Source organism: Doryrhamphus excisus, linkage group LG21 (assembly GCF_037039965.1).
Source record: "Doryrhamphus excisus strain RoL-2023G ecotype Guam linkage group LG21, RoL_Dexc_Guam_v1.1, whole genome shotgun sequence".
NCBI classification, from domain to species: Eukaryota; Metazoa; Chordata; class Actinopteri; order Syngnathiformes; family Syngnathidae; genus Doryrhamphus; species Doryrhamphus excisus.
The window spans coordinates 2963614-2977811 of NC_136377.1; the positions used below are offsets into that span (position 1 = coordinate 2963614).

The window sequence follows — 14198 nt, forward strand, 5'->3', positions numbered from 1 at the left end:
CACGATTAATTCATTTGTAAACTGTGGTTAATCTAATTAAAATTTTAATAATTTTTGTTCCTGTATAGGACTTTTTTTTGTCAGATTGTTGTTGTGTACCTGTAACTCCAGCCCATAGTCTAGTTCAGAAAAAATATAGAAACATACAAGAGACATGCATGGTGATTAATCATGATTAATTCTTTTGTAAACTGTGGTTAATCCAATTAAAATTGTAATCATTTTTGTTCCTGTATAGGACCTTTTTTTGTCAGATTGTTGTTGTGTACCTGTAACTCCAGCCCATAGTCTAGTTCAGAAAAAATATAGAAACATACAAGAGACATGCATGGTGATTAATCATGATTAATTCATTTGTAAACTGTGGTTAATCCGATTAAAATTTTAATCATTTTGTTCCTGTATAGGCCTTTTTTTTGTTTTTGTTGTTGTTGTGTTTATATTGAAAAATCCTCAGGAATAAATGTTACATTTTAGTGGTCACAGACTATTTCATAATAAATCGTTGTATTTAACAAAATACAGTTAATAAATTTTACAATAAAATGTCGAAGAGTTGTATGCAGGATCGAGAGTAATTGTCGTGACTTATTATTTCCAAACGAGTTTGTCAATTTATCGGGGAAATCAATAATATGAATAAAATACGAGCGGCAGTTATACCTGGCAGGCGGAGAGCACAAGAGACAGACAATAAGATATAGCCACTGTCGGTTCGTTAGCGACAACATATCAATATTAATGATTGCGGCCACAGTTTGGTGGGATTCTTATGTCCTCTTGAGTATTTTTCCATGTCCGTAATAAGCCAAAACCGAGTTAGTCATTTCTGTAAATGATAAAAACGTAATGGAAAAGACGACAAGCATGTGATTACAATAAACGAGGTGAAAGATGTGAAGATAATTCATTGTTTCCAGTTTGACCCGCTTAGCGTTTTGCACTTCTTATTTCCGTTCCGCATGAGGAATGCGGCTGGGTGATATGTTTAAAACCCTTCCCTGTCTTTGTCTCCGACCTCGCGCTCTGTTTAATTATGTTTTTTTTTTTCTTCCCCCCGTCGCCGCCGCCTCCCGTTTGGTTCGGTATTGAGCACGGCGGATGCCAAATGATCAGTGTCTGTGCTCCAGAATTCCCCCAGCAAGAGCCGAAAGGGCCGCCGTGCCCCATGAATACCAAACAGCCCGGGCACAGTGCGACAAGTGCTGAGCAGTCAGATGCGGCGCCCACAAAACAGCCAGACAGTTTTATTAGGGTCTGTCTGACACGCAGTCAAGTCTGGCAGCACAGAAGCCCTCTGATGAAATCATCAAGAGTAACAAAGCAAAGCCGCCTGCCAAGCATCCAATAAACATCACGCTGCCAATAGATATTCTGCTAACCCCGCACTGGAGATTAGCAACTTTGTTGAAAGTCAAACAAGCGTTGGAGCATGAAAGCAACACATTGCAAAAACTCCGATTGCTTTTCCATCTTTGACCTTTTCAGTTTCTTTCATGTTTAAATGTTGATGCCAGGTTTCGGTGTTTTGTTTATTAATAACCGGTGTACATGCAACCCGTAATAAGATTTTAAATATGTCAAAATGAGCCTTAGTTGAAGTCATTAAATCCCTAAGTGATGCATAAGAAACATTTTGGAGTGGTTGTCATGTGACTAGCCCCAAAATGGCGGCGTATGCACGTAAACTAGCTTAATTTGTACCAGGAAGGAACATTGTAAAGCCATTTAACAATACTTGGATGTCAAATTTTACAATTTAACTGTACTTCGTGTGTATATTTTTATTTAATACGCACATTAAAAGCTACAAAATAGTCTGGAGTTTTCTTGTCATTTGGCTATTCCAAGATATACTTCCCCAGTATTTGTAAGCTAACTCATTAGCAAAAGCTTGTTTTCTTCACCAAGAAAAAAAAAATTAAGAATCACAGTGTCAAATATTACAATTTAACAATACTTGCTATAGTTAAAAAAAAAAGTTACACAATATTCTGAATTATCCCAGGATATGCTTCCCCAGTGTTTGTCAGGTAAGCTAACTCATTAGCAAAAGCTTGTTTTTCACCATAAAAAAAGCCATTTAAGAATCACAGTGTCAAATATTACAATTTAACTGTACTTACTATATATATATTTGTATTTAATCCGCACATTAAAAGCTACAAAATAGTCTTGAGTTTTTGTCATTTGGCTATCTCAAGATATGCTTTCCCAGTGTTTGTCAAGTAAGCTAACTTATTAGCAAAAGCTTGTTTTTCACCATAAAAAAGGTTTAAGAAAATATTTTTTAAGAATCACAGTGTCAAATATTACAATTTAACAATACTTGCTATAGTTAAAAAAAAAAGTTACACAATATTCTGAATTATCCCAGGATATGCTTCCCCAGTGTTTGTCAGGTAAGCTAACTCATTAGCAAAAGCTTGTTTTTCACCATAAAAAAAGCCATTTAAGAATCACAGTGTCAAATATTACAATTTAACTGTACTTACTATATATATATTTGTATTTAATCCGCACATTAAAAGCTACAAAATAGTCTTGAGTTTTTGTCATTTGGCTATCTCAAGATATGCTTTCCCAGTGTTTGTCAAGTAAGCTAACTTATTAGCAAAAGCTTGTTTTTCACCATAAAAAAGGTTTAAGAAAATATTTTTTAAGAATCACAGTGTCAAATATTACAATTTAACAATACTTGCCATAGTTTAAAAAATCATTACATATATTTAAAAAAAAGTTACAAAATATTCTGACTTATCCCAGGACATGCTTCCCTAGTGTTTGTCAGGTAAGCTAACTCGTTAGCAAAAGCTTGTTTTTCATCATTAAAAAAGCCATTTAAGAATCACAGTGTCAAATATTACAATTTAACTGTACTTACTGTATATATTTTTATTTAATTCGCACATTAAAAACTACAAAATAGTCTCGTGTTTTTGTCATTTGGCTATCCCAGGATATATTCCCCCAGGTAAGCTAACTCATTAGCAAAAGCTTGTTTTTCACCATTAAAAAAAGCCATTTAAGAATCACAGTGTCAAATATTACAATTTAACTGTACTTACTATATATATTTTTAAAATAGTTTTAAAAATAATTACATATATTTAAAAAAAGTTACACAATATTCTGAGTTATCCCAGGATATGCTTCCCCTAAAATGCTAATAAGCTAATAAAAACATTTAGCATGAACAATGTAACATATCTTGGACATAAATTGGTATAAAAATTGACATCACAAATGCCTTCTAGGTGGTCTGTCACTACTATTTGACTTAAAATGGGTTAAATGAATATGTAATGAACATATGTATAAAGAATTTTTTTTTCTGTATTTAAATTTTATGTATTTAAACTGTTATTTTTACTATTAAACTATTTTAATTATTATAACGGTTATTATATTAATTATTAAGTAATTAATTTGACATTTTGTTTTTGCCAAATTTTTATTCATATCTAGTTTTTACAAAAATGCAGTGTTTTGGGACAAATGACAAAAGATTTTTAATTTAATTTAATTTATGATTTTTTTCTTTTACTCAAGACTGTGTTTTCCTACAGGAAGCGGGCCTTGAATGGGTGTTGATAAACCAAAGGTTCCAGTTAATGGAGCCGAGTGCGTGCTGGAGATTACGCTGCATTGTTCCGAGTTGGTCATGTGACACGATTACCACATAATCGTGATAAACATAATAAGGCCGTTTTTTTTTTTTATCCACGTTTGGATTTAGGGAAGACAAATGAAATGAGACGTGCTTAGCGATAAATATTCCTTTTTACGTTTCTCCATTGCGTCCATTGTCTGGTTGTGTTGTGTGTGTTGTGTGTGTGTGTTGTCTTTGCGAATCTGCTTGTATTCACGGGCTCTCTTATCACAGCAGGATGGGGGGGGGGGGGTGATGGAAGAAGTGGGGGTGTCAGGTATGCCTGATAGCGGTGCACTGTCGGAAAAGAAGAGGGGGTTGGTTTTCAGAGGGGGTGCGGGGTGGGACAGTGTCTGATTTTCCAGACACTGCGGCAGGAGGCCAGACAGTCACCTGAACACACACACACATATATACACACACACACACAAATACACACACACACACAGTGATGACGCTGCACACATGCACCTGTGCGACGACATGCACATTTCATTACGAGATCCCCCTCTTCAGCGCTAAAATTCAGTTACTTTGCAATCCAATAAAGATTAGAAATTGCTGCGCCACCCATAGTGTTATATTATTATATTATATACATTATAGAATTATATTTGTGAATGCAGCCAGGGCAAAGTTTCTTCCTTTTCATCTTTTCATCAAAGGCATGATGACAGGTAATTTTTATTAACTTGATTAGTGTTAGATTCCCTTAAGTGCTGTGCACTTGCGACCGTTTGTTTACATGTACACTATATCAATATATGAATATAGTAAATATAGTAAATACAGTTTTCCAGAAATAATTCTACATATTAAAGATAATTGTATGTAATTTTTGTCTAAACTACACTAGTCACTGAGTGTCGGTAATCTTACCGTAATGTTCTTGGATAATTATATTATGAACAGTTTTCTGACAAGTATATACACACATTTAACGTATAGGGGGGTTATGAGCTTGGACCAACAAGGAATGGTAATGGTAATGGTTTAATTTCATTTGAACATGCATCAGATTACAATTGAATGCATCACATAATCAGTTCACAGTTCCACATGTCCAAAAGGAGTAGGAAGAAGCAAAGCTTATTAAATCCTACCCCTCCATCTGGTACTTTTATAATCAGTAATTGTTACATTTGTTCACTTCCTGCCTTTCTAATATAATTTTTTTTAAAATATAATATTTTTTTATTTTATTTTATTTTGTTTTATTTTATTTTATTTTATTTTATTTTATTTTATTTTATTTTATTTTATTTTATTTTATTTTATTTTATTATTTTTTGGTCACAAACCAAAGTACAAGGTGATATGACCATCCAATGACATAATGGGTACCATAGTAACTGTCAATATAGTGATATTATAGTATAGTGTTATTATTATTTAAATTTTTTAATTAAAAAAAAGTTTGTTTTAATTAAAAAACAATTTATAAAATTTTTTAATTATTTATTCATTTATTTTTTGTCACGTATGATATGACCACACAATGACATAATGGGTACCATAGTAAGTGTCAATATAGTGATATATATACGTATATATATATAGCACATCATGACTGGTTCAAGACTCTTCATCCTTGTATTTAGCAAACATCAACTGCTTGTATTGTTTCTTGAATTGGCTCATCGTTGTGCATTGTTTGATTTCCTTACTCAATCCATTCCATAGTTTGATTCCACATACTGAAATGCTATGGCTTTTTAACGTAGTCCTAGCATATAAGTGTTTCAAATTTAGTTTAATGATGAAAAAACTTTGAATACTGTAATTTTCAGTGAAGTCAAATAATAAATGCTTATTTTATGAGGGTTTCAGGATGCCTGGTGTAAAACTATACAGCTACGGCTATGCAGTTTGTTTGTTTTTTTTTAAGTGCAAAGTGTCATGTTCCGCTCTTATTTTGGTGTGCTGCACTACCTTTAGTTGGGAAGTTGCAGCAGCTTGACCCCTAGTGTAATTGCACACGGCTGGTGGCAATTACAATCAGTCAGGTTTAAAAGCCCAGAGTCCCCCAATGCTGGTTTGTTGCGACTGACTCGTGTGTCCTTATCTGTGCTGTCAACTGAATTAAGTTTTTGTGTACGTTACCTCTGTTGGTTTGTTTCCTTTCGTTGCTTCTGCCCGTACTCAATAAAACCGTGGAGGTGTAGCTATTGACTGATTCTCTATTCTATATTAGCAACTGTCAAGGGGCCTTCTCAAACAGTATTTTGGTTTATTATACATTTAATATGCCTAAAACACTTCTATGCTAGGACAATGTTAAAAAGCCATAGCATTTCAGTATGTGGAATCAAACTATGGAATGGATTGAGTAAGGAAATCAAACAATGCACAACGATGAGCCAATTCAAGAAACAATACAAGCAGTTGATGTTTGATCAATACAAGGATGAAGAGTCTTGAACCAGTCATGATGTGCTATATATATCACTATATTGACACTTACTATGGTACCCATTATGTCATTGGATGGTCATATCATATGCGAATAAATAAATAAAGAATAAATTAAAAAATTACATTTTTTTTTTTAGTTTTTTTTTCAAATTTTTTTATCTTTTTAAAAAATAATAATAATGACACTCTACTATACTTTAATATCACTATATTGACAGTTACTATGGTACACATTATGTCATTATATGGTCATATCATACGTGACAAAAAATAAATGAATAATTAAAAAATGTAATAAATTGTTTTTTCATTTTAAAGAAAGTTTTTTTAATAAAAAAAATTAAATAATAACACTATACTATACTGTAATATCACTATATTGACAGTTACTATGGTACCCATTATGTCATTGGATGGTCATATCATATGTGACCAAAAATAAATAAAGAATAAATTAAAAAATTACATTTTTTTTTAAATAATTTTTTTTCTTCCAAAATTTTTACATTTTTTAAAATAATAATAATGACACTCTACTATACTTTAATATCACTATATTGACAGTTACTATGGTACACATTATGTCATTATGTATATGGTCATATCATACGTGACAAAAAATAAATAAATAAATAAATAAATAATAAAAAATTTAATAAATAGTTTTTCATTTTAAAGAATGTTTTTTTAATAAAAAAAATTGAAATAATAACACTATACTATACTGTAATATCACTATATTGACAGTTACTATGGTACCCATTATGTCATTGTATGGTCATATCGCCTCGTACTTCGGTACGAGGTGCATTATTTAAAAAAAACAAACTTACACTGTATTATGGAAAGCAGGAAGTGAACAAATGTAACAGTTACTGATTGTAAAAGTACCAGATGGTTGGGGTAGGATTTAATAAGCTTTGCTTCTTCCTACTCCTTTTGGACATGTGGAACTGTGAACTGATTATGGGATGCATTCAATTGTAAATGAAATAAAACCATTACCATTCAGGCTAGCAGTGCTAGCATATTGTGTTTATTGTTATTGCTTATGGTTGCAAACAGTACTAAAGACAATATTAAGTGCATGTAGGCATGACGGCCAAATGTCAAAATCTATAACAAGTCAGTTGTCTCAGGATACTTTCATATAGTATTATTATTATTATTATTTTTTGTCATGCATCAACAGCCTATGAAAGATTGGTGTGAATTGTGCGTCGGTTCTGCAGGCCTCGCTGCCTCCTTCCCTTCCCCTCGTCTCGTATTATCTCCCCTTTCTTTTGCCCCGCGATCTGTGATTGACTTCAGAGGCGTTGCCAGGGCAACGTGGTATCTGGCTTGCAGCTTGATGGACTTATTGAACTGTAACAGACCGGGATAATTGTCCTCTGTCTTCCAGGCTTGGCTATCCTGTGACTGGGACTTGAATGTGACCTTGCATTGTTGTGACATGTGAAACCTTTTAACCCCTTTTGCCACCGGACGGCTAGTGTTGCTCGTTTGCTTCAGATTCCGCCTCATTTTGTCTTCCTGCTTTTATATATCGCCAGACATAGTCAGACATTTTACATTTTTTTGAAAACTTTGAAATAGTTTTATATGGGAAATTGGTGGGTAAGAATTGTTGTGTTTTTGTGAACGCATCCGTGCACGAACACACAAGAAATTCCTAGAATGTTCTCAAGTGTGTCCAGTGGGCGGGTGGACTAACTTTACACTTTGTGTTAGTCTGGAGTTTAGGCTGACTTAGTAGGAATAAACTTTCATCATCCAAAAAAAAGGACATAATGGACTGTTTACTAAACGTAAAAAGCTAGCATGTACATCTTTTTTTCCTCGCTTTTGTTGAAATAAATTCCACGAAAACGTTTGTGTGATTTTCGGTTAGCCAAGAAAATTTTGCCGAGTGCGGTCCAACTATGTTCTTAATGTATTTTCATCGCAAAAGCAGCCTGTTAGCTTGCTAGTACCTGTCTATGATGTCATCAGCAGTTGACTTTGTAGTTCTTTACTAATTAACACAGTGATGCTACAAGTCGCTACAAGCTAATTTTATTTCTAAATAATATGACTTTCTTCCCATCATATTTTGACTTCATTCCCTTAGCATTATAACTTGTTTTTCCGCAACTAATTTTAAAAAATTAAAACTTTATTTGTTGTTTTGTTTTGTTTGTGTCTTTATATTTATATTATATCTTAATATTTATTCATTCATTTTCTACCTCTTATCATGAAGGTCGTGGGGGGGGGGGGGTTGCTGGAGCCTATCCCAGCTGTCTTGTACACTTTGGACTGGTGTGGCCAGCCAATCACAGGGCACATATAGACAAACAACCATTCACACTCACATTCATACCTATGGACAATTTGGAGTCGCTAATTTAACCTAGCATGTTTTTTTTTGGAATGTGGGAGGAAACCCGGAGTACCCGGAGAAAACCCACGCATACACGGGGAGAACATAGAGATGGTGGCGAGAACTCTGGTCTCCTAGCTGTTAGGCCTGCGCGCTAACCACTCGATCACCGTGCAACCTTGTCTCATAATATTTGGTCTTAAAATGATGTTATTTTTCCTAATAATATTACATAATGACAACTTTTTCTCCTAATATTTACATTTTATTGTTGTAATTATTGTTTTTGTGTCAACAATAACATTCTAGCATATTGTATTTCTACGTCTATGAACGCGTATCCACAAGGTTGATTTCCTTCCGTGTTTTGTAGTAGAATTGAATCCCAATTGAAGTGGCTCGGGTGCTTAGTGTGCACGGGAAGAAGCCAGACAACCTTCCACTCTGCTCTGTCCCACATTAGTCACTTAAAACACCCCCACCCCCACCACCCCCACCCCCACCACCCCCCCACTCCGGCAGCGCCATCCTCTCTATATTTGTCCCCCGCTTCTCTCCATGTGTCACTGCCTTCCTTTCTTTACGTTCTTCTAGAGCGAGGACGACGAGGAAGATGGAAGTGAAAGTGGAGAGAGACACTCATCTCAACCCCCCCCCTTACCCCCACCCCCCACCCCCCCCGAAGCGCCACATCATTATGCTGCGCCTGTCGCTAAGGTGATAAAACCGCTGGATTGGGGCCTAACTGCTGAAACATCAATAGGGCGGTGGAAAGCAGGACAGTAGGTAAGGACAATGACAGAAAGGGGGGGGTACTTTCATGTATATACTACATACTACACACATAATACATTGTTGCAGTATAGACCGGTTCATAGAATATCACTGACATCCACTAAGAGCATTTTTATCAGTAAAATTACATTGAATACACAAAAGCTACCAGGAAGTACGCTGTCAAGGCTAATTTGTTTTGTACGACAGTCCTTGAACGCAGCGTGGTTGGTTATATTGTTTACATCTCAGCACACATTTCTTTGGATAAGTCGTAACAGGCTAGTAGTGTGTGGGATTTATGTCGAGAAACGCCTTCTCTACCTGCTAGCATGAGGCTAACGTCTACGTGTTACATTCTCATAGGTTAGCGGTGAATCCCAACAGGTTTTAAACTGGATTGTGACGTGAATGAACAATGGTAATTGAAGAGAGAGGGTTCGGGAGTATGTCGACGTTAAAGTTTACGAAAGTAAACTTTTACACGAAAGTGACGCTTCTTAGTGACGTGTTTTTTTTAATGCGATAACAATCTTTGGAATGCTGTTGGAACACCGGGAGAATATTTATAACAGTCAGAATTGGAAGGGGGGTCCCGTAACCCCCGAAAAATTGAGGATATTCAGTACTTTTATACGATACTTGTATTAATTAGATTGGTTACGGAGTAGTACTGCTAAGAATACATAAATACTGCTGTTGTATGATCTTTTTTCAAATATATTTACAAGTGTCATTTGTATTGGAATTAAAATTCCGTATTTACAAACGTAAACAAACAATTTCCAGGCTAGTACAGGCTAATAGTGTGTGTGGGATTATGTCGAGAAACGTCTACCTGCTAGCATGAGGCTAACGTCTACATGTTACATTCTCATAGGTTAGCGGTGAGTCCCAACGGGTTTTTTTAACGGGATTGTGATGAAGAGAGAGAGTTCGGGATTACGTTGACGTTAAAGTTTACGTCACACTAAGCACGGACTTGTTGGTTTGTCGTAAAATTAGCTTCTTTTTTTTCGTTCTTAGCAACATGACATGATATTCCGATGGAATACGAAAGACAGCAGATTTTGAAAGTCTTAGGCGGGTTTTCTATGCTTTAACTGCCAAAAATAGAAGCGTAAAAGTGACTGTAGGGGTGTTAGTTCATATTGAGAGGGCTCTAATAATGTTAAAATAGCACAGCAGATTTTAAAAGTCTTGGGCGGGTTTTCTATGCTTTAACTGCCAAAAATAGAAGCGTAAAAGTGACTGTAGGGGTGTTAGTTCATATTGAGAGGGCTCTAATAATGTTAAAACAGCACAGCAGATTTTAAAAGTCTTGGGCGGGTTTTCTGTGCTTTAAACTGCCAAAATAGGCGTGTAAAAGTGACTGTAGGGGTGTTAGGTCATATTGAGAGGGCTCTAATGATGCAAATTTAGAAAGCGACGCTTCTTAGTGATGTGTTTTTCGAATGGGAGGGCTCTAATGATGCAAATTTCGAAAGTCTTAGGCGGGTTTTCTATGCTTTAACTGCCAAAATAGGAGTGTAAAAGTGACTGTAGGGGTGTTAGTTCATATTGAGAAGGCTCTAATGATGCAAATTTCGAAAGTCTTAGGCGGGTTTTCTATGCTTTAACTGCCAAAATAGGAGTGTAAAAGTGACTGTAGGGGTGTTAGTTCATATTGAGAAGGCTCTAATGATGCAAATTTCGAAAGTCTTAGGCGGGTTTTCTATGCTTTAACTGCCAAAATAGGAGTGTAAAAGTGACTGTAGGGGTGTTAGTTCATATTGAGAAGGCTCTAATGATGCAAATTTTTAAAGTCTTAGGCGGGTTTTCTATGCTTTAACTGCCAAAATAGGAGTGTAAAAGTGACTGTAGGGGTGTTAGTTCATATTGAGAAGGCTCTAATGATGCAAATTTTTAAAGTCTTAGGCGGGTTTTCTATGCTTTAACTGCCAAAATAGGAGTGTAAAAGTGACTGTAGGGGTGTTAGGTCATATTGAGAGGGCTCTAATGATGCAAATTTAGAAAGCGACGCTCCTTAGTGATGTGTTTTTCGAATGGGAGGGCTCTAATGATGCAAATTTCGAAAGTCTTAGGCGGGTTTTCTATGCTTTAACTGCCAAAATAGGAGTGTAAAAGTGACTGTAGGGGTGTTAGTTCATATTGAGAAGGCTCTAATGATGCAAATTTCGAAAGTCTTAGGCGGGTTTTCTATGCTTTAACTGCCAAAATATGAGTGTAAAAGTGACTGTAGGGGTGTTAGTTCATATTGAGAAGGCTCTAATGATGCAAATTTTTAAAGTCTTAGGTGGCTTTTCTATGCTTTAACTGCCAAAATAGGAGTGTAAAAGTGACTGTAGGGGTGTTAGGTCATATTGAGAGGGCTCTAATGATGCAAATTTAGAAAGTGACGCTTCTTAGTGATGTGTTTTTCGAATGGGAGGGCTCTAATGATGCAAATTTTGAAAGTCTTAGGCGGGTTTTCTATGCTTTAACTGCCAAAATAGGAGTGTAAAAGTGACTGTAGGGGTGTTAGTTCATATTGAGAAGGCTCTAATGATGCAAATTTCGAAAGTCTTAGGCGGCTTTTCTATGCTTTAAACTGCCAAAATAGGAGTGTAAAAGTGACTGTAGGGGTGTTAGGTCATATTGAGAGGGCTCTAATGATGCAAATTTAGAAAGCGACGCTTCCTAGTGATGTGTTTTTCGAATGCGATAACAATGTTTGGAATGCTGTTGGAACACCGGGAGAACATTTATAACACAGTCAGAATTGGAAGGGGGGTCCCGTAACCCCCGAAAAATTGAGGATATTCAGTACTTTTATATGATACTTGTATTAATTAGATTGGTTACGGAGTAGTACTGCTAAGAATACATAAATACTGCTGTTGTATGATCTTTTTTCAAATATATTTACAAGTGTCATTTGTATTGGAATTAAAATCCCGTATTTACAAACGTAAACAAACAATTTCCTCTGCAAACTATTTCATTGTTTTCTCTTGCAAGGTTTTCCATTCCCCTTGATATGTCGGATATTAGCTTTGTTGCCATCGGCAACCACAGCATATTTTCTCAGTGTGTGTTTGTGTGCAACGAGGGAGGCAATGCGGCCCAGGCTGCAGATATCATCCATCACCCTGTCAGCAGCCCAAGGGGCTTCTGGGAAAGGGGGCATACACCTCCCCGGCTCTGACAACAGATGCTGCATTCAAATGTTCCGTGATAGAAAGCTCGAGAAAAAACCTGCGATGCCCCCCCTCACCACCACCAACACCCCAGTACGTGAAACCATTAACCCCCATGATGCAGGATCACGGCCCTTTAAGGGCTCGGGACGCCTGGACGCCGCAGTGTACTTCGCTGTGTCGTCTCCGCTCTATAAAACATTCAATGCGCCGCAAAGACGCGCACAAATGCGACGTCATTGCTGGATAACCGGATTACATACGTTCCGCCCGGCCGTGGCTAATTGTTGTCAGCGCTATTGTCCGACATTGTATAGCTTTTTGTTACACGCCCGGAACATCCCGTGTGTTCTCTTTTTGTGTCCGAGCCTGAAGTATCCGATAAACGGCATCGTGTATCCGATACGTGGTCGCTAATAAATGTGATTATGATTAAAAAAAAAACATCTTAAACTCGATTTTAGGATGTTCAGCAACATTACTGCGACCGGCGCTGCGTTCAAGTGCCCTCTAAATAGGCCTCATATACTTATTAAATGCTTTTAAAGTACACTCGCCGCTAATGGATGAGAAATATTATGGATAGAATAGCCAAAACTAGCATTAGCATTTAGCATTTAGCCTGGTCAACAGGCTAAATCGTCTGCTGTGGTCCTAGCTAGCTATCGGAGAAGGCCGCGTCTTACATCATCCATACCGCTTTGCCCGTTACCACTAATGATGGCTCATAATCTTTATGACCGCCTACCGGTTTCAAGGTATACCTGGTGGGTGGAAAAAGTCACATTTTGAAAACTGCGATATAAGACAATTTAATCTTTATTGGTCTTATGTCTTAAATTGCTTATTTTTTTTGGATTATATCTACTATATTAGGTGATAGGAGTGTAAAAGTGACTGTAGGGGTGTTAGGTCATATTGAGAGGGCTCTAATGATGCAAATTTCCAAAGTCTTAGGCGGGTTTTCTATGCTTTAACTGCCAAAATAGGAGTGTAAAAGTGACTGTGGGGGTGTTAGGTCATATTGAGAGGGCTCTAATGATGCAAATTTTGAAAGTCTTAGGCGGGTGCCAAAATAGGAGTGTAAAAGTGACTGTAGGGGTGTTAGTTCATATTGAGAAGGCTCTAATAATGTTAAAACAGCAGATTTTGAAAGTCTTAGGCGGGTTTTCTATGCTTTAACTGCCAAAATAGGAGCGTAAAAGTGACTGTGGGGGTGTTATGTCATATTGAGAGGGCTCTAATGATGTAAATTTTGAAAGTCTTAGGCGGATTTTCTATGCTTTAACTGCCAAAATAGGAGTGTAAAAGTTACTGTAGGGGTGTTAGGTCATATTGAGAGCTCTAATGATGCAAATTTCGAAAGTCTTAGGCGGGTTTTCTATGCTTTAACTGCCAAATAGGAGTGTAAAAGTGACTGTAGGGGTGTTATTTCATATTCAGAAGGCTCTAATAATGTTAAAACAGCAGATTTTGAAAGTCTGAGGCAGGTATTCTATGCTTTAACTGCCAAAATATTCAGTTTATAAATATTGAATCCTACGATGTATTGCAATGGAGTCTGCCTATTTTTGATTATTATATAAAAAGTGTAATAAAATAAGAAAGGATTGCAGATAATACAATGAAAATGAAAAGTTCGACTAAGCGACTCCATTGAAATAAAGTTGTTGAGAATATATTTCAATACTGTAGCAAAATGACTAAAGTATGTATATGAATTATTGTAAATAACGATCGTGAGGAAAAAGCGGTAGAAAATGAATGAATGAATGAATGAATATTACAATACAAGTATTTTAATAATATTACACAA

At 36.2% G+C, this 14198-nt stretch overlaps 1 long non-coding RNA gene across 4 annotated transcripts in view; it reads left to right on the forward strand.

Moving 5' to 3' along the window:
- LOC131138012 (uncharacterized) overlaps positions 1-14198 on the forward strand; it is a 55524-nt gene that overhangs the window by 38329 nt on the left and 2997 nt on the right. For all 4 annotated transcript variants that reach the window (XR_013625172.1, XR_013625171.1, XR_013625170.1 and 1 more), the window contains one exon: positions 9024-9215. This is a non-coding gene — a long non-coding RNA (uncharacterized LOC131138012). The remainder of the gene's footprint in view (positions 1-9023; positions 9216-14198) is intronic.